The sequence below is a fragment of the Manis javanica genome, chromosome 2, assembly GCF_040802235.1.
Source record: "Manis javanica isolate MJ-LG chromosome 2, MJ_LKY, whole genome shotgun sequence".
Classification (NCBI taxonomy): Eukaryota; Metazoa; Chordata; class Mammalia; order Pholidota; family Manidae; genus Manis; species Manis javanica.
In genome coordinates this window covers 116,075,510-116,097,384 of record NC_133157.1, presented here as the reverse complement: position 1 = coordinate 116,097,384, position 21,875 = coordinate 116,075,510, and the positions used below count along the sequence as shown (strand labels likewise).

Sequence of the window (21,875 nt, the reverse complement as noted above, 5' to 3'; positions counted from 1 at the left end):
AGGATTACAAAGAGCACAAAGAAACATCACGTGATGTGATGAATATGTTCACTGTTGATTGTGGTGACAGTTTTCTAGCTTATACATGTGAAAAACATCAAATTTTAGTGTCTTAAAATTTGCTTACTGTATATTAGTTATACCTCAAAAAATTATACAAAAAGAAACACAGAGAACAATTTTAAACTCCAATAAAGAAAAACAACCCAAACTACATTTTTTCTATTTAAAGGCAAGTACAAGGATGTATGGGTGGGCGGGACAAAGTCACACAAGTTTTTAATCAATGAGGTGGAGCTCACTAACCATCAAAGAACCTCAAGGAACCATTCAAAAGTTGCCCACTCTGAAACAGCAGGCAGCTCTGAACACTCTGGAGGTGAGTGTATTCCTCTGAGCAGCTAGGACACCATGATACTGTCTGGTGACTGCTCCACACACTTTTCTTTAATGAAAACCTAGCTTCTTTATATTCATTTTTATATTTTCTCCAGAGGATTTTGGCAGAGGATACTAATAAATGCATATTTCATAAGCTGCAAAAAAAAAAACAATGTGAAAAACTGAAGCTTATACTACAAAAACACAGGCAGAAACCACTTGATGTAGCCTGAGGAACCTTAGTTTAAGGAAATTGCCTTACCTTGCCTGTTTTTGTCAGAGGGTGGCTGACTAGTTGCCGAATTACACTGTTTTCTGATGACCTCAAAAGTAGCACAATGTCAGTTGGAAGGGTGTCTCTATTTTTAGCTAGGAACCCATTTGCATTATAGAGGACCTATTGGAAAAGTATGCTGTCATCATTATTATAATCAATGTTATCATCACATCGTCATCATCATCGAGAGGTATCTGAGAGCTTACTCTGTGGGGAGCAACAGATACACAGATCTATAAGGGTAGTTAGTCCCTTACAACTTGGTTGGAAAAGCAAACCTCTCCAGGTTTCCAGTGTATCTTGTCAGAAAAATTTGTCTTACAGATTTTCTCTGGGTTGAAATGATAGTAGAGGCTTGATTCCTGCTAAAAATGATGTTGGAAGTTGGTGTGCCTCCTTTTTCTATCTGGAGGGCTGTGGGGGGCACAAAGGCAGCACACTGGGCCACCACGCCATTCACATTTGTGTGACACATGGTTCACTGGCAGGGAATTGGCCACTACAGATTTTTCTCGGTAGTAGTGTGGTCTAAGTACACTGTGGGTATTTACTCTTTAGGCACTTTTAAATTTAAGATTTTCTAAAGATCAGTGTAATGAAAAGATTTCTGTAGGATGATCCAATACAGTTGTATGAACTGAACTGTATCCCTCCAAAATTAATAGGTTGAATCTCTAACCCAAAATGTGACTATGTTTGGAGATAGGATCTTTAAGGAAATAATTAAGGTTCAATGCAGTCATTAGTCTGGGATCTTAAACCCAGAGGATGGTGTCCTTAAAAGAAGAGGAGGATACACTAGAGACCTGTTTATCCCCACCCCTCATGTACACAAAGAGGCCATAGGGGGATGCTTTGAGAAGGCAGCCCTCTGCAAACCGGGAAAAGAGCTCTCACTACACACCAACCCTGCTGGCCCCTTGATCTTGGACCTTTAGTCTCTTTGTTGTTTAAGCCACCCAGCCTGTGGAATTTTGTTATGGCAGTCCAAGCCAACTGACACAGTTGTTAAAAACAGCTGGACTCAATGATCTGAGGCAATTCTTAGCAGATGTTTTAAAGAGGCTTATCTGGAAAAATCATATGCTGAAAATCATGACAGAGGCTATAACTATAACATTTAAGGTACTTTCTTAGGGATGAAAGTCTGTGGAATATTGAAGTCTGTGGAGTACAGAAATTCTAGTAAAGTAGACTGCTTAGGGCTCTGTGTTCTTTTCCTTTGTTTATGTAATTCTCATATTATGCATTGTTCTTGATTTCTTAGACCTCCAATACTTCAAACAGCATTGAGAAGGAATGACCTGTTCTTTTCTGCAGAAGGGCAAGAAAGTGTCCTTCAGTGTAGGACAACATATCTGAGGTTGCTCTGGGGTGGGGGCGTGTGTCTACTGATGCACAGACATTTCTTCCTCTAACTGCTTAACTGTCCACCTCTCTGGGTTAGCTCAGTGCTCTGATGATACCTCCAGCCTGGCACCTTCTCTTGTTGGGAGGGAGGAGAGACAAAGGCTGTAGTGGAGAGAGAAGCACCTGAAGTTTGGAAAAGGCCGTTTATGTAAACAGTCCCGGCTACCATTAAAAGAAAGAAAAAATTGGTACCCATTGCCACCCAGTCTCACGTGAAGCCAGATCTTAGGTTCAGAAAGATGGTGTCTCTGAGGCTGTGTCTTTCTTTTCTTTCTTGTTTTCCCTTAGTTTCTCCATACATATTACTCTAAAAAAACTATAACCTGTTTGCTGAACTAAGAAAAGGCTCTAGTTGGAGAACAGAGTTAGGGCCAGATAGGGTCGGAAACACGTGATTCTCTTATTATAGCTACCCATAAATATTTTGGAGCCTAATTTCATGTCTGCCCCTATTGTTGAAAAGACCAAAGAGAAACTCAGTCATAATTCTTCAAAATTCTTACCTTTCCTGCATAATGGTGAATTCCAAAACTAAGTTCCAGTCTTTTGGGCCTCCAGAAGTACTGTGATTTCAGGTTACCTTCAAATTTTTCTATAGAAAAATATTGAACCCCAATATCAAGTATGTAGGAAATTCTCAAAAAATGTTGATTGGCAGAATCATCTCTTTCACCATAAAACGGATGATGTATGGTGAAAAAAAGAAACCTTACATTAATGAACCTATGCATATTTGGAATACAATTATAAGAGGTAAGGCGAAACTCAAGATCATAATTTTGCCGTTCCATTATGATTTAGAGCAGCAGTGCTAAACTTAGCAGGCATAAGAATTTTCTGGAAGGCAATTTAAGCAGATTTCAGGGTCTCCTCCACCCAGAGTTTCTGACTTAGTAGGTCTAGACTGGGATCCAGGAGGTCACATTTCTAGCAGTTTCTCAAGTGATGCTGATGCTGCTGGTCTGGGGACCACATTCTGAGAGCCACTGGTACACAGGAAGGAAACTGTGACATTGACCAATCAGAGTGGTTTGTGAGACACAGTTTGAGGTGAAGCCATTAGCCTAGAGACTTGGTGTTTAGGCTCTCTTTTCTATTATAGGAGCTATATGCTATTATTGATTACCTAGGAAACACAAAGGGATCATAAAGGCAGTTACATTTCTGTAACAACTTTACTGCCTTCAGAGAGTTTTTACTCCATGTCCAAGAAGGAACATTTTAACAGCAAAAATAAAGTGACTGCTATAAGATGATTTCCCCCACGACCTTGGGGTCATCTTCTTTCAATTAGTATTGTCCAGTTAGGGGAATGACTAAGCCAGTCAATGAGTTTGAAAGAAACAACATTACAAACTTTATGGTAAGAAACAGACTCTGTGTATTACCAAAAGTAAATGAGAGAAAAAATGTGAATCTAAATTTTCTGCAAGTTTTTATTATGCATAATCAGTATCTCCTACCATCAGGGAATATGATGTTTCTACATTAAAAAATGATTTTTCAGCTACCTGCAAAATCTGGGTTTTCTTAAGGAGTAGGATCTTTTTTATTTTCACCATTTTAGATGATACTATTTTAAATACAGTATATACATCTGTGCCTTCTCAAACAGAAAAAATGGATGTTTAATTTTTCTTTGATAACTCAGAAGTATTACTGTGAATATTTATTAATGTACTATAACTAGGGATTATTAAGGTATTTGAGGCTATTTAGAGAAATGACTAGGACATCACAGATGAACTTATTTCCTTCCCATTAGCTATCTCTTCAAATTCTAGAGCTGTCCTTTTGCCTTGCCCTCCAGTTTTTAACTTTGGGCTGGATAATTTCCAGCATCATTCTAACATAGGCTCTTAGGGTTGGGTTCTAACATAATATCCAATATCCAAATATCCAAGCCCAATATCCAAACTTGTTTAATTCATCCTAAATGTTTCATCTTATTATGAACATTCATTGGTCCAAATATTAGATCCAAAGCCTCTTCTTTAAAGTTAGATATGGAGGTTTTGTGACAGGTATTTTTTTCCCCAGATACTTTAAAAAAAATATTTTTGACCATTAAGAATTACATACATGACTGTATCAGAAACCTATGTAGACAACATTGGACTTAAAACTCACCTACAAGAGTCTGATCGGTGGCCTTAGGAAATCTACTTTCTTCATTGAGTAGGGATAGTAAACCCATTGGCTTCTGCAGAAACATATCTAGGAGGGGCTGGTTATCTTCAAATTCAATGACTCTAGCATCAACATCTTCATTTATGTATTCATTCTATAACAGCACATGATACATGCAAAAATTTTACTTAAAATTTTGTGAATAATTTGTGGCTTGACAGTAATTATCTAAAGTTCTACTTTACACATATTATAAGAAATTGTTCCCTATGATCTTGCCCTTAAACTAAGGATATCATTTTATTTCTCTTTTCCAAAACTGCTAGCTCATTAAAATTAGCCCAGATTATACTAAGGGTAGTACAAAAAAGTTTCTAGTCTCTATACTACAATTACAGACATCTTGAGATTTCAAAATGCAAGAGAATATGTTGTGAATTAGCAATAATGAAATTTCCAGAATTTATATAATACTCATTTAATATATTGTAAGGTTACCCCTCCCCCAATTTAAGTCCTTTACCTAGTTTCAGAAATGGATCTCTCAAGAACATTTACATAACTTCTCAGTAACCCTGCACTTTCTCATCTACTAAATGAAGGTAACAATCTCCTTTTAACAAACTCAAAATACTTGGTATAATAATAATCATTTGCTTTTGAGTATAAGATGCATACAATTTAAAAAATGAATAATTAATGTTAGACTGTGGTGCCAGCACAACATAGGTGCTGATGATCCATTTTACAAAGGGGACACTAAATTGTGCTGCAGCTTTGTTTCAATGACTTTGCCTTCCTACTGCATCCCCGCCCCAGCACTGCAGTCTGTAAAGAAGAGGGCATACACGACCTCTGAACTATGACTTATGGTGATGCTTATGTAGGGTACTGGCCCAATATCAGTGATAAGGCCCAATTACTGGGGAAAGTATGTCAAATACCCACTAGGTCAGAATGTCTTGCACCATTCACAAATAAAAATTACAGTCTATGTCTATTATTACTTTAATATAGTCTTTATTTCATTAATTTTCATTAAACATCTTATAATAAGGCACTGTGATGGGTGATAAAAATGTTTGAAACAAACTCCTTGTCCTCAGTGGATTTAAAGTAGAACTTGAGTGATAAGTTTAGTAAATAAATATTCAAAATGCCAGGTAACATAGACAGATAAACACTATGTACAATGTACTTTAAGGCGTTCACAGACAGAGGCCTTACTCCTGGCAACTTCACAGAGGAATTTAGCCAATGGCAGGTAGGGCACTGGATAAGCCAAAACTTAATCATTGCTTCTGGAGCCTTATGAAATTGAAATTTCATTTCAAGGATATCACCAGGAAAAATAAATGTATATTTTTTAATAAAACAGGATCTAATATATAAAAATGAGACAGAAGCATTGATTTCAAAGGTAGATCACCTGAAAGACATTTAGTTTATCCAGTGGGAAACAACGTTTGAAGCTTCAGAGCTTTTTCACTTGAAGGTAACCTTGGTAGAAGTTCGCAGCCCTAGAATTACTTGGCTTTTGGACACGTTATGATGGCAGCATATTAGAGCTTAAATGACAGCTGCAAAGTGCAAAAGGGCTTTTGTATGTTTTCTATAGAAAGCACGAGGTTACGGTCTAAATCAATGCATTGTCATTTTTATTTGTCTCTGTCAAAATCCACTGAATGCTTTCGTGGCAAGTCAAATGTAACAGAAATGAGTAACTTGGGAAAGAATGGGTTCCCCTTTAAGATAGTTGTTAGCACTAGGGATTCCAGGCAAACCAATGGAGGGAAAAATGCTATTATTCAGGATTTATAAACCACTTTCAGTGAAATGATCATGCGTAAAACGAAATATTATGTATTTTTATAGCAGTTATGCTCTCAAAATGCTTTGCTGTTTTTTAAGCAGATGTGGAGAAACGAAGCTCACATAACTCTTCTGATTCCTCTGCTCTGCCCTATACATTTAAAAATACATTTAAATGCAGATGAGTAGAGTTGTTAACTGTAGTGTTAACAACTAAATCTAGTGGGTTTCAGTCCCAGGCAAGTTCACTCTTGATTCAGTGGGACCAAAAAATGACAATGGAACATTCTTGAGGTTGGATATAAAGGGTTTTTTATAACTTTACTACCATGGTGGCAGGTCAAGTGCTAGAATCTCATCTGCCTTAGAGCAAGTCTGCATGCAGCAAGCAGGTCTCCTCTGCCTCAGAGCTTCCCTGCCGGGCCATCTTCTCAGTTTCTGTTCTTGGCACTGCCACCACTCCAGGCTCCGACTCCTGCAGCCCTGCAGCCACGCAGCCCCAGAGCACTGGGCAGAGCTCTTTATATAGAGTCAGTAATAACGTATCGCCCACACATGTGTAGTGAGCAAGCCAACCAGGGCCAGGAGAATCCTGGCCACAGGAACTTTCATTTTCTGTACGTGTAGTAAAGCTGAACTGTTTGGCAGTTCCAATGGTCTGAATTCCATTTTGAAAAGGGGTAGATGAATAATCATGGTACATATATATCATTTAAAGATGTTAGGAAACCTCATGCCTGAGTCAAGTTCTCCTTTTTCTTCATTGACTCGAGTGTGGGTTCTAAAGGACACAGTGGCAAGAAAGCTGATGGGTGGCACCTCTCCACAGCAAGGGCTTAGACAAGCTTAAGTATTTAGGGCCAAAGTGCACCCCAGGAGAGATTTGAGATTACTAAATTGAGTCCTAAGACTCACACAGCAGAGTGAAAAGGGGCTACCACAGGCTGAGAGAGGTTGCAAGCTTTCACCTGGCTTGAAAGGCAGGTGAAAATATAAGTGCTGATCTCTCAGCACAGATTTAACACCAGAACGGCTCAACTCATCAGTCAGTTCTCACCCCCTCAGAGACACCTTCCCCCATCTCCCAGACAGGAATTCCAGCAGTTTTACTTGTTTATTATCCTGTTTCTTAGGAGAATGGAAACTCCATGAGGACAGGAACTTCTATTCACCTCTGTATTACTCCCCTCTGAATGTCGGAAGACTTGAGAATGTTAAATAAATGATTGCATGGTATGGAATGAATTGTGTCCTCTCAAAATTCATTGTTGAAGCCCTAATCTCCAATGTAGCTGCATCTGGAGAGAGGGCCTTTAAAGGTAAATCAGGCCACAAGGGTAAAGCCCTAATCCCATAGGACTTAGAAAAAGAAGAAGAAGACACTGGAGAGGATCCTGCCTAGAGAAAAGGCCACACGAGGACACAGCAAGAAGGCTGCCATCTGCAAGTCCAGGAAATAGGCCTCAGGAGAAACCAAGCCCGCCCATACTTTGATCTTATACTTCCAGCTTCCAGAACTGGGAGAAAATAAAATTGCTTTTTAAGCCACCCAGTCTGTGATATTTTACGGTAGCCCTAACAACCTTTCTGGGTTCTTTTTCTAAAAGTCATTTGGAAAGTAGTTTCCCAGACAGATGGTGACTAGGGTGAAAATAGTAAGTCATGTGGATGTGTGTTTATAATCCTTAATATCTGATTATAAATGCAATACATGCTCACATAAATTTAAAATACAGAAAAATGGTTAAGACCTTATAATTCATTTACAAATTTATCTCCCATAGATAATGCCTTAACATTTAGTGGACTCTTTACAGTCTTTTTCTATGCCTAATATTTTTAATGACAAAAATCATCCTACTTATTTAATTGTATTTCCTTTGAGAAAAGAAAAATAACATTATAATGTAAGCATATACCCATGTAAATAATATATTTTCATAAACATTATTTTAATGGTTACATGAGATTACATCCTATAGTTTTCTATTCCTTTCTCTTATCTTGGGATATTTTAGATTACTTCTTTATCTATTTTAAATAGTGCTCTGATGCATATCTTTGTGCACCAAGCTTTTCTGTGTTTTGGTGATTTTATCTTTAGGACAGATTAGATGATCAACTCACATAAATATTTTACAGACTGCTGCTGTGCATCTTTAGATTTAAAAAAAAATCTTACAGCAATGTGCTCCCTAATCAGCACTCCTACCTTGCTGCATCCTCACTAGCAATGAATATTCTCATCAAGCATTTTTTTCCCTGGTATTCTTGATAGGTGAAATGATAGTCTACTATATGTGCATTTCTTTGACTTCTTCTTAAACTACCTAAGACGAGAGAGATTCAAGATGGTGGCGTGAGAGGTGAGATGGAGAATTCCTCCCAGAATCACAAATAGTATGAAAATATAGTTATTTGCTACAACTAACCCTAAAACAGCAACAAGAAAGGAGGCTGAACCAGACTGCATGCAGACCTCATGAACACAGCACACCTCACGAACACAGGGTAATGTATGAAAGCCTTTATCAGGCGGGACCCAGGCCCTTCCCCCACCCCAGCTCACCCGTGTGAGGAAGAGAAATGGAACGGGGGAGGGGGTGGAAGCCTAGAACTGCTGAACACCAATACCTGAAGGTCTGCTTTGGGAGCAGAAACCTACACTGTGTGGTGCTCTGGATGTTGGGGAGCTCAGACAAGTGGAGTGCTTCAGAGACAGACTGTGGCCATTTGTGGAGGAGGGGATCCACACCCAGTCACTCTGGGACAAAGGAAAGACAGGCGGTTTGAGAGGCTACCTAGCAGCGAGAGGGTTGCTGAAGGAACAGGGTTTGCATGGAGCTTGCTGCGCAGGGGAGGGGAGAGCTGGACAAGGTTGTCTGGGTGTGCTCTGCCCAGCTGGTTGGGAACTTTGAGGAGCTTCAGGCACCCCATCCCCCTGGCTGCCTACTCAGCTCCGAGACACCCCACTGTGACACATGACCTGCTGCACCTTCCTCCTGGCCTACCAGCACTGGTATGCAAACCAGCAATCACTGCGCTGGCATCAGGCCAGCCAGAAGGAAGATCAGCCTACAACAGCTATAGACGCCAAGCACAGAGGCTTACATCTGTGTGTTCGGCCCACTGGCTCTGACACTTGAGACAGGCACCACAGATGGGAATCAGGAAACAGATCTTTCCTCCCCTCAGGCACCAGCTCTGCTCCCCTATGACTCCCAGCCTCACTCTAGGGGATGAGCACCTTCAGAGACTGGAGCTTCTGGGCACTAGTGGGCACCACACAGAAATATGAAATGTCAAAAGAACATGGTTCAGACCAAAATTTCACAAACCCCAGAAAAAGGGCCTAATGAAACTGAACTCACCAATCTGCCTGAAAGAGAGGTCAAAATAAATATCATAAACATGCTTATGAAGGCACAGAAAAATATTCAAGAATTCAGGAACGAATTTAAGTTGGAGATTCAATCATTAAGAAATTCCATATCTGAAATGAAACTTACAATGGAGGGATTTAAAAGCAGATTAGATGTAGTAGAAGAGATGCCAAATGGAATAGAAATTAGAGAAGGGGAATACAAAGAAGCTGAGGCAAAAAGAGAAAAAAGAATCTCTAAGAATGAAAGAATATTGAGAGAACTGTGTGACCAATCCAAAAGGACCAATATTTGTATTACAGGGGTACCAGAAGAAGAAGAGAGAGAAAAAGGGATAGAAAGTGTCATTGAGGAGGTAATTACTGAAAACGTTCCCAATCTGGGGAAGGAGATAGTCTCTCAAGCCATGGAGGTGCACAGACCTCCCAACACAAGGGACCCAAGGAAAACAACATCAAAACATATAATAATTAAAATGGAAAATATCAAGGATAAAGACAGACGTTTAAAAGCAGCTAGAGAGAGAAAAAAGATCACATACAAAGGAAAAACCATCAGGCTATCATCAGACTTCTCAACAGAAACCTTACAGGCCAGAAGGGAGTGGCATGATATTATTTAATGCAACGAAGCAGAACGGCCTCGAACAAAGAATACTATATCCAGCAAGATTATCATTTAAATTTGAAGGAGGGAGTAAGCAATTTTCAGATAAGCAAAAGTTGAGAGAATTTACCTACCACAAACCACCTCTACAGTGCATTTCGGAGGGACTCCTATAGATGGAAGTATTCCTAAGGCTAAGCAGATGTCACCCAAGGGATAGACAAAGAGCACAGACTATGATTCATAATGTACAAAGAATGGAGGAGGAAGAAAAAGGTAGGAAAAAAAAGAACCTTTAGGTTGTGTGTGTAATAGCACATGAAGTGAGTTAAATTGGACTGTCAAATAGTAAGGGAATTACCCTTGAACTTTTGGTTACCACGAATCTAAAGCCTGCAATGGCAATAAGTACATACCTGTCGATAACCTCCCTAAATATAAATGGCCTGATGCACCAATCAAAAGACATAGAGTCACTGAATGGATTAAAAAACAAGACCTTTCTATACGCTGCCTACAAGAGACTCACTTCAAACCCAAAGACATACACAGGCTGAAAGTAAAGGGATGGAAAAAGATATTTTATGAAACTAACAGGGAGAAAAAGCAGGTGTTGCAGTACTTCTATCAGACAAAATAGACTTCAAAACAAAGAAAGTAACAAGAGACAAAGAAGGAAATTACATAATGATAAAGGGGTCAGTCCAACAAGAGAACATAACTATTATAAATATCTATGAATCCAACACAGGATCACCTACATATGTGAAACAAATACTAACAGAAATTAAAGGGAAAAATAGAATGCAATGCATTCATTTTAGGACACTTCAACACACCATTCACTCCAAAGGAGAGATCAACCAGAAAGAAAATAAGTAAGAAGACAGAGGCACTGAACAACATATTAGAACAGATGGGCCTAACGGACATCTACAGAATACTCCATCCAAAAGCAACAGGATACACATTCTTCTCAAGTGCACATGAACATTTTCAACAATAGATCATATACTAGACCACAAAAAGAGCCTCAGTAAATTCAAAAAGATAGAAATTGTACCAACCAGCTTCTCAAATCTCAAAGGTATGAAACTAGAAATAAATTACAAAAAGAAAATGAAAAAGTCCACAAACACATGGAGGCTTAATAACATGCTCCTTAATAATCAATGGATCAATGACCAAATAAAAACAGAGAACAAGCAATATATGGAGACAAATGACAATAATAATTCAACAACACAAAACCTGTGGGATGCAGCAAAGGCCTTGTTAAGATGGAAACATACTGCAATACAGGCATACCTCAGGAAAGAAGAACAATCCCAAATGAACAGCCTAAACTCACAATTAATGAAACTAGAAAAGGAAGAACAAATGAGTCGCAAAGTCAATAGAAGGTGGGACATAATAAAGACTAAAGCAGAAATAAATAAAACTGAGAAGAATAAAACGACAGAAAGAATCAATGAAAGCAGGAACTGGTTCTTATAGGAAATAAACAAAATAGACAAACCCCTAGCCGGACTAATCAAGAAAAAAAGGGAGTCTACACACAGAAACAGAATGAGAAATGAGAAAGGAAAAATCACCATGGACACCACAGAAATGCAAAGAATTATGAGAGAATACTATGAAAAAATATATGGTAACAAACTGGATAACCTAGAAGAAATGGACAACTTTCTAGAAAACTACAACCTACCAAAGCTGACCCAGGAAGAAACAGAAAATCTGAATAGACCAATTATCAGCAAAGAAATTGAATTGGTAATAAAAAAACTACCTAAGAACAAAACTCCTGGCACAGATGGGTTTCACTGCTGAATTTTATCAAACATTTAGTGAAGACCTAATATCCATCCTCCTTAAAGTTTTAAAAAAAGTAGAAGAGGAGGAAATACTCCAAAACTCATTCTACGAGGCCAACATCACTATAACACCAAAACCAGGCAAAGACACCACCAAAAAAGAAAATTACAGACCAATATCCCTGATGAACACAGATGCAAAAACACTCAACAAAATCTTAGCAAACCGAATTCAACAACACATGAAAAGGTCATGCATCATGATCAAGTGGGATTCATTCCAGGGGTGCAAGGATGGTACATTTGAAAATCCATCAACATCATCCACTACATCAACAAAAAGAAGGAAGAAAACCACATGATCATCTCCATAGATGCTGAAAAAGCATTTGACAAAATTCAACATCCATTCATGATAAAAACTCACAACAAAATGGGTATGAGGGCAACTACCTCAACATAATAAAGGCCATATATGACAAACCCACAGCCAACATTATACTTAACAGCATGAAGCTGAAAGCTTTTCCTTTAATATATGGAACAAGACAAGGATGCTCACTATCCCCACTTTTATTCAACATAGTTCTGGAGGTCCTAGCCACAGCAATCAGACAACACAAAGAAATAAAAGGCATCCAGATTGGAAAGGGAAAAGTCAAACTGTCCCTCTTTGCAGATGACATGATACCATACATAAAAAGCCCTAAAGAATCCACTCCAAAACTACTAGATATAATATCCGAATTCAGCAAAGTTGGAGGAAGCAAAATTAAAACATATAAATGTGTTGCATTCCTACACATTAATGATGAACTAGCAGAAAGAGAAATCAGGAAAGCAATTCTACTCACAATTGCATCAAAAAGAATAAAATACCTAGGAATAAACCTAACCAAGGAAGTGAAAGACCTATAACCTGAAAACTATGGGACACTCTTAAAAGAAATTAAAGAGAACACTAATAAATGGAAATTCATCCCATGCTCTTGGCTAGGAAGAATTAATATTGTCAAAATGGACAGCCTGCATAAAGCAATATACAGATTCAATGCAATCCCTATCAAAATGCCTAAAGCATTCTTCAATGAACTAGAGCAAATAGTTCTAAAATTCATATGGAACTACAAAAGACCCTGAATAGGCAAAGCAATCCTGAGAGGGAAGAATAAAACAGGAGTAATTACATTCCCTGACTTCAAGCTCTACTACAATGCCACAGTAATCAAGACAATTTAGTACTGGCACAAGAACAAACCCATAGACCAGTGTAACAGACTAGAGAGTCCAGATATAAACCCAAGCATATATCATCAATTAATATATGATAAAGGAGCCATGGATATACAATGGAGAAATGACAGCCACTTCAACAGCTGGTGATGGCAAAACTGGACAGCTACATGTAAGAGAATGAAACTGGATTATTGTCTAACTCCATACACAAAAGTAAACTCAAAATGGATCAAAGACCTGAATGTAAGTCATGAAACCATAAAACTCTAAGAAAAAAATATAGGCAAAAATCTCTTGGATATAAACATGAGCAACTTCTTCATGAACATATCTCCCTGGGCAAGGGAAACAAAAGCAAAAATGAACAAGTGGGACTATATCAAGCTGAAAAGCTTCTGTTCAGCAAAGGATACCTTCAGTAGAACAAAAAGACATCCTATAGTATGGGAGAATATATTCAAAAATGACATACCCGATAAGAGATTGACATCCAAAATATATAAAGAGTTCATGTGCCTCAACAAACAAAAAGCAAATAACCCAATTAAAGAATGGGCAGAGGATCTGAACAGACACTTCTCCAAAGAAGAAATTCAGATGGCCAACAGGCACATGAAAAGATACTCCACATCGCTAATCATCAGGGAAATGCAAATTAAAACCACAATGAGATATCACTTCACACCAGATAGTATGGCCAACATCCAAAAGACAAACAACAACAAATGTTGGAGAGGATGTGGAGAAAGGGGAACCCTCCTAAACTGCTGGTGGGAATGTAAACTAGTTCAACCATTGTGGAAAGCAGTGTGGAAGTTCCTCAAAAAACTCAAAATAGAAATACCATTTGAGCCAGGAATTCCACTCTTAGGAATTTACTGTAAGAATGAAGCAGCCCAGTTTGAAAAAGACATATGCACTCCTATGTTTATCATAGCACTATTTACAATAGCCAAGAAATGGAAGCAACCTAAGTGTCCATCAGTAGGTGAATATATAGAGAAGATGTGCTACATACACACAATGGAATATTATTCAACCATAAGAAGAAACAAATCCTACCATTTGTAACAACATGGATGGAGCTAAAGGGTATTATGCTCAGTGAAATAAGCCAGGTGGAGAAAGACAAGTATCAAATGATTTCACTCATCTGTGGAGTATAAGAACAAAGAAAAAAACTGAAGGAACAAAACAGCAGCAGATTCACAGAACCCAAGAACGGACTAACAGAGAGAAAGGGACTGGGGAGGATGGGTAGGAAGGCAGGGATAAGGGGGAAAATGAGGCATTATGATTAGCACACATAATGTAGGGGGGTGGGGACATGGGGAAGGCAGTATATACAGAGAAGACAACTAATGATTCTATAGCATCTTACTATGCTGATGGGCAGTGACTGTAATGGGGTATGTGGGGGGGACTTGATAATAGGGGGAGTCTAGTAATGTTCAAGTAATTGTACATTAATGATATCAAAACAAACCTACCTAAGTGGATAGTTTTTAAGGAAATAAAGTGAATATGGCACATATTACACATCTAATGCCTGCCAGCTATAATGAGAGTGTTATTTTGAAACAGAATATAATAAGCATAATTTGACTTTTTCTTGGGCTCAGAGGCGCATTATGCCATCAGCAGTAACTGCGATGTTGCTGAAGATCTGTGAAGCTAGAGACCAGACAGAATTAAACAGAATGAAAAGCTCAGGGACTTTATTGAAAACATCCTTGGTGTATTGTACTGATAGAGTTGTGTACATTGAATCATCCTGATATAAATCTCCCTTGATCATGGTGTGTGATCCTTTTAATTTACTATCAAATTTGGTTTGCTAATATTTAGTTGAAGATTTTCACGTCTATTGTTCATCAGGGATATTCATTTTGTTTTGGTGTCTTCGGCTGGTAACAATGTAATGTTGGCTTTGTAAAATATGTTTGGAAGAGTTCCTTCCTTTTGTATGTTTTTGGAAGAGTTGGAGAAAAATTGGTACTAATTTTTCTTAACTGTTTGATAGAATTCAGCAGTGAAACCATCTGGTTTTCAGATTAACTTTGTTGGTTTTCTTTTTTTTTTGTACCTGTGAAATGAAGTCATATCCCTCTCATGTAGGTGAGTGCATCATATGACACTGCTCTGCAGCTTTACATATTTTATAATGTGGAAATCTTTTAATGGCTGGTATAGATGATCCTCAATATTTACTCTCCTGTGTTTGCTGTTTTTCAGTCATCATCAGCATCTCTTTTATTTTGTAAGTAACTCCACATTTTTATGCTTCTACTCATTTCAAGCATGAGAGGAAGAAATGGGATTCATATCAAGAGATGGCATTAGGAATCCACCTAGGTTTCTGACACTGTCTCCCTATATCACTGTAAAAAGTGGTGCATCTGAAATTTCTCAAACTTTCTTGGAGCACCAAGGGTGTGTCTGTTCAGTGATGGGTGGGGCTGGAGAGGCAGAGATGATGATGAAAGAGGCAGCATCCCTATCCTTCAGGGCACAGCAAAGATGCTCTCTTCTCTTCCACTCCAGCCCTGAAGTCATATCCTAGGATTTCTTTGCTTTTGCTATATTCTGTTTTCCATTTTTTCCATGTGCTGATTCTACATCCTTCCACTTAGGTGGTCTTTGCTCCTTCCTGTCACTTCTCTGTCACCACTGCCACCATCCTCCATGCTCATGTTCTCTCCGATTTCCTGATTTCCTGTCTCATGTTGATTCTCCTTGGCCTTTTATGTGAAAAGACAGTCTCTGTCTTTCTTTTTCTCACTTCTGCCCATTCTCCCTCTCTCCCTCCCTCTCCCCCTTTCTTCCTCATAGGTGGAGAACGCTTTTCAGCAGCATAAGAGGTTATTTTGTTAGGTCCCTGGTTCTTTTCAACTTTGCTTCTTTGTACATGAGAAGAACCCATGATAGGAATCAGAAAGCCCAGGTTCTAGTTCTGGCTTTGTTTAACCATTTGTAACCTTGGGCAAGTTACAGGAGCCATTTACTATCTGTGAAATATAGGTGATGTATTTATGTTTCTTCTGCTTCTAACATTTCAAAATGCCAAAACCGACTGAATGTGGTATGAAACTTGGTGAACAAACTAATATATGTTCTTTTGGCAGAACACTTACAAGGGGAAAGAAGGCACATAAACACATTTATTCCTGGAATTGTCTTTTAATGAAAGAACTCCTGCTCCCCAACTGCTCATATGAGTGTACATATTGTGAAAAACATTGCCCACTGAGAAAGGAAACCATGAGAAGCTACTCATGTTAATCATCCACATTCTGAGAGAAAGATTTTAAAGGCTGAAAATCTAGAATTCAGGGTGTTACTCACTCAGGGTGAATTGAGTACATTCATTATAGTGAAAAAAGAAATGTTGCCACTTTTCTTTGAAATAATTTCAAAGTTACAGAAAAGTTGCAAGAACACTACAAAGAATTCCCAGGCACAGTTTACCAGAATTACCCAATTGCTAACATTTTACCACATTTGCTTTATCATTTTCTTTTTCTACATATACTCATTACTTTTTGTAATGACATTTTACCAAAGTAACATATATTTAAAAACTAAAAATGATGAAAACAATATGACAATATGTGTTGTAAAAATCTAACCTCTTGGACACAGAGATTAAAGATGGTGGCATGAGAGGTGAGACTTAGAACTCCTCCCAAAACCATATATAATATAAAAATATAGTTACTACAACTAATCTTAAAAGAGCAACAGGAAAGAAGGCCGCACCAGACTGCATACACCTGGAGAACAGAGTAGACCTCACGAAACAGGGTAACGTACCAAAGCCTTGATTTGGCAGGACCCAAACTGTTCCCCCACCCCAGCTCACTTGAGGGAGGAAGAGAAATGGAGCGGGGAAAGGGTGGAAGCCTAGGACTGCTGAACACCCAGCCCTGGAGATCTGCTTTGGGAGCGCAAGCATACATTGCATAGTACTATGGATATTAGATGGGGTTGGAGAGCTAAGACAGGTGGAATACTTGGAGAGACTGAGAGTCCAGCCATTTGTAGAGGACAGGGATCCACATTCAGCTGCTCTGGGACAAAGGAAACATGGATAGACTGAGAGGGATTAAACAATTTCCAGATAAGCAAAAGCTGAGAGAATTTACCTCCCACAAACCACCTCTACAGTGCATTTTGGAGGGATTGCTATAGATGGAAGTGTTTCTAAAGCAAAATAGCTATCACCAGGGGAAATAAAACCACAGCAAAGAAAGTAGAACAATTAATTACTGAGCAGATGCAAAATCAAATCAACTACCCCCAAAGTCAGTCAAGGCATAGAGAAAGAGTACAGAATATGACACCTAATATATAAAGAATGGAGGAGGATGAAAAAGGAGGGAAAAAAAAGAACCTTTAGGTTATGTTTCTAATAGAATACTAAAAGTGAGTTAAATTAGACTGTTAGATAGTAAGGGAATTACCCTTGAACCTATGGTAACCATGAATCTAGAACCTGCAATGGCAATAAGTACATACCTATCAATAATCTCCCTAAATGTAAATGGTCTGAATGCACCAGTCAAAAGACATAGAGTCACTGAATGGATTAAAAAACAAGACCCGTCTATATGCTGCCCATAAGAGTCTCATCTCAAACCCAAAGAAATACACAGGCTGAAAATAAAGGAAAGGAAAAAGATATTTCATGCAACTAATAGGGAGAAAAAAGCAGGAGTTACAGTACTTGTATCAAATAAAATAGACTTCAAAACAAAGAAAGTAACAAGAGACAAAGAAGGCCATTACATAATGATAAAGGAATCAGTCCAACAAGAGGATATAGCTATTATAAATATCTATGAACCCAACATAGGATCACCCACACATGTGAAACAAATACTAACAGAAATTAAAGGGGGAAATATAATGTAATGCATTCATTTTAGGACACTTCAACACACCACTCACTCCAAAGGACAAATCAACCAGAAAGAAAATAAGTAAGAAGACAGAGGCACTGAACAACACATTAGAACGGATGGACCTAACAGACATCTAGAGAACACTCTGTCCAAAAGCAACAGGACACACATTCTTCTCAAGTGCACATGGAATATTTTCAGCAATAGATCATATACTAGGCCACAAAAAGAGCCCTAGTAAATTCAAAAAGATTGAAATTGTACTAACCAACTCAGATCACAGAGATATGAAACTAGAAATAAATTACAGAAAGGAAACAAAAAAGCCAACAAACATATGGAGGCTTCACACCATGCTCCTAAATAATCAAGGGATCAATGGCTAAATAAAAACAGAGAACAAGCAATATATGGAGACAAATGACAACAATAATTCAACAACATAAAATCTGTGGGACACAGCGAATGCCGTGCTAAGAGGAAAGTATATTGCAATACAGGCCTACCTCAGGAAAGAAGAACAATTCCATATAGACAGTCTAAACTCAGAATTAATGAAACCAGAAAAAGAAGAAAAAATGAGGCTCAAAGCCAGTAGAAGGAGGGACATAATAAAGATTAGAGCATAAATAAATAAAATCAAGAAGAATAAAACAATAGAAAGAATCAGTGAAAGCAAAAGCTGGGTCTTTGAGAAAATAAACAAAATAGATAAACCCCTAGCCAGACTTATCAAGAAAAAAAGAGAGTCTACACACATAAACAGAACAGAAATTAGAAAGAAAAAACGCCTATGTGCACCACAGAAATACAAAGAATTATGAGAGAATACTATGAAAAATTATATGCTAACAAACTGGATAACCTACAAGAAATGGGCAACTTTCTAGAAAAATACAACCTTCAAATGCTGACCCAGAAAGAATCAGAAAATCTGAACAGACCTATTACCAGCACTGAAATAGAATTGGCAATCAAAAAACTACCTAAGGACAAAACCCCTGAACCTGATGGTTTCACCACTGAATTTTAACAAAAATTGAGTGAAGACCTAATATCCATCCTCCTTAAAGTTTTCCAAAAAGTAGAAGAGGAGGGAATACTCCCTAACTCATTCTATGAGGCCAGCATCACTCTAATACCAAAACCAGGCAAAGACACCACAAAAAAAGAAACTTACAGACCAATATCCCTGATGAACATAGATGCAAAAATACTCAACAAAATCTTAGCAAACCGAATTAAAAATACATAAAAAAGATTATCCATCATGATCAAGTAGGATTTATTCCAGGGATGCAAGGATGGTACAACATTTGAAAATCCATCAACATCATCCACCGCGTCAACAAAAAGGACAAAAACCACACGATCATCTCCATAGATGCTGAAAAAGCATTCAACAAAATTCAACATCCATTCATGATAAAAACTCTCAACAAAATGGGTATAGAGGGCAAGTACCTCAACATAATAAAGGCCATATATGAAAAACCCACATCCAACATCATACATAACAGTGAAAAGCTGAAAGCTTTTCCTTTAAGATTGGGAACAAGACAAGGATGTGCACTGTCCCCACTTTTATTCAACATAGTTCTGGAGGTCCTAGCCACAACAATCAGACAACACAAAGAAATAAAAGGCATCCAAATTGGTAAGGAAAAAGTTAAACTGTCCCTGTTTACAGATGCCATGATACTGTATGTAAAAAAACCCTAAAGAATCCACCACAAAACTATTAGATCTAATACCTGAATTAAGCAAACTTGCAGGACACAATATCAACACACAGAAATCTATTGCATTCCTATACACTAATGATGAGCTAGCAGAAAGATAAATCAGGAGAACAATTCCATTCACAATTGCATCAGAAAGAATAAAATACCTAGGAATAAACCTAACCAAGGAAATGAAAGACCTATATACTCCAAAAAGTACAAGACACTCATGAGAGAAATTAAAGAAGATACCAAGAAATGGAAACACGTCCAGTGCTCATAGATAGGAAGAATTAATATTGTCAAAATGGCCATCCTGCCTAAAGCAATCTACAGATTCAATGCAATCCCTATCAAAGTACCAATAGCAATCTTCAACAAACTGGATCAAATAGTTCTAAAATTCATATGGACCACAAAAGACCCGAATAGCCAAAGCAATCCTGAGAAGGAAAAATAAAGCGGTGGTGGGAGAATGGGGAGGGGTTATGCTCCCCAATTTCAAGTTCTACTGCAAAGCCACAGTATTCAAGACAATTTGGTACTGGCACAAGAACAGACCCATAGACTAAACCAATGGAACAGACTAGAGAGCCCAGATATAAACCCAAGCATAATGGTCAATTAATATATGATAAAAGAGCCATGGATATACAAGGGGGAAATGACAGCCTCTTCAACAACTGGTGTTGGCAAAACAGGAAAACTACATGCAAGAGAATGAAACAGGATTATTGTCTACCTCCATACACAAAAGTAAACTCAAAATGGATCAAACACCTGAATGTAAGTCATGAAACCATAAAACTCTTAGAAGAAAACATAGGCAAAAATCTCTCGAATATAAATATGAGCAACTTTTTCCTGAATGCATCTTCTCTGGCAAGGGAAACAAAATAAAAAATGAACAAATGGGACTACATCATGCTAAAAAGCTTCTGTACAGCAAAGGACACCAACAGCAGAACAAAAAGGCATCCTACAGTATGGGAGAGTACATTTGTAAATGACATATCAGAAAGATGACTTCTCCAAAGAAGAAATTCAGATGGCCAACAGGCACATGAAAACATACTCCACACCGCTAATTATCAGGGAAATGCAGATTAAAACCACAATGAGATATCACCTCTCACCAGTTAGGATGGTCAACATAGAAAAGACAACAACAACAAATGTTGGTGAGGATGTGTAGAAAGGGGAACCCTTCTACACTGTTGGTGGGAATGTAAATTAGTTCTACCATGTGGAATGCAATATGGAGGTTCCTCAAAAAACTAAAAATAGGAATACCACTTGACCCAGGAATTCCACTCCTAGGAATTTACCCAAAGAAAACAACTTATTACATTCAAAAAGATATATGCACCCCTATGTTTATTGCAGCACTATTTACAATAGCCAAGAAATGGAAGCAACCTAAGTGTCCATCAGTAGATGAATGGATAAAGAAGTGGTACATATACACAATGGAATCCTATTCAGCCATAAGAAAGAAACAAATCCTACCATTTGCAACAACATGGGTGGAGCTAGACGGTATTATGCTCAGTGAAATAAGTCAGGCAGAGAAAGACAAATACCAAATGATTTCCCTCATTTGTGGAGTATAACAATGAAGCAAAACTGAAGGAACAAAATAGCAGCAGACTCACAGACTCCAAGAAAGGACTAGTGGTTACCAAAGGGAAAGGGGTTGGGGAAGGTGGGTGTGAAGGAAGGGAGAAGGGGATTGTGAGGTATCATGATTGGTGCACATGGTATGGGGTCACGGGGAAGACAGTGTAGCTCAGAGAAGACATTCAGAGACTCTGTGGCATCGTACTACACTGATGGACAGTAATTGCAATGGGGTATGGGGGGGATTTGATAATAAGGGTGAATGCAATAACCACATTGTTTTTCTTATGAAACCTTCATAAGAGTGTATACCAATGATACTTTAATAAAAAAAATCTATACTTTTGATGCAAAATAAAATTCGTGACTTGAAATCTATTCCTGTATTTTCTATTCAAAGCTGGTATCAATGATCCTTTTGATTTTTGTGTAATGCTAATGGAAAGCCTCAGGAAATGTTATCATCATTAATTTGAGATGACATAGGTCATTAATCCAGAGTTAGAAAAATAACCTAGTGAGAAAATATTTTGGATAATTCCTAATAAAATATTCATGTTTTATTTTACTTATATTTA

General features: G+C 38.0%; 1 protein-coding gene and 1 long non-coding RNA gene across 2 annotated transcripts in view; both read right to left on the bottom strand.

The window, feature by feature from the left end:
- LOC140845608 (interleukin-2 receptor subunit alpha-like) overlaps positions 1-21,875 on the bottom strand; it is a 495,306-nt gene that overhangs the window by 315,656 nt on the left and 157,775 nt on the right. The window lies entirely within an intron of this gene.
- On the bottom strand, positions 369-4,332 carry LOC140845191 (uncharacterized). Its single transcript, XR_012123962.1, has 3 exons — positions 4,199-4,332; positions 2,572-2,660; positions 369-778 (listed from the first exon to the last, which is right to left on the bottom strand). It is a non-coding gene; the product is annotated as an uncharacterized lncRNA (long non-coding RNA).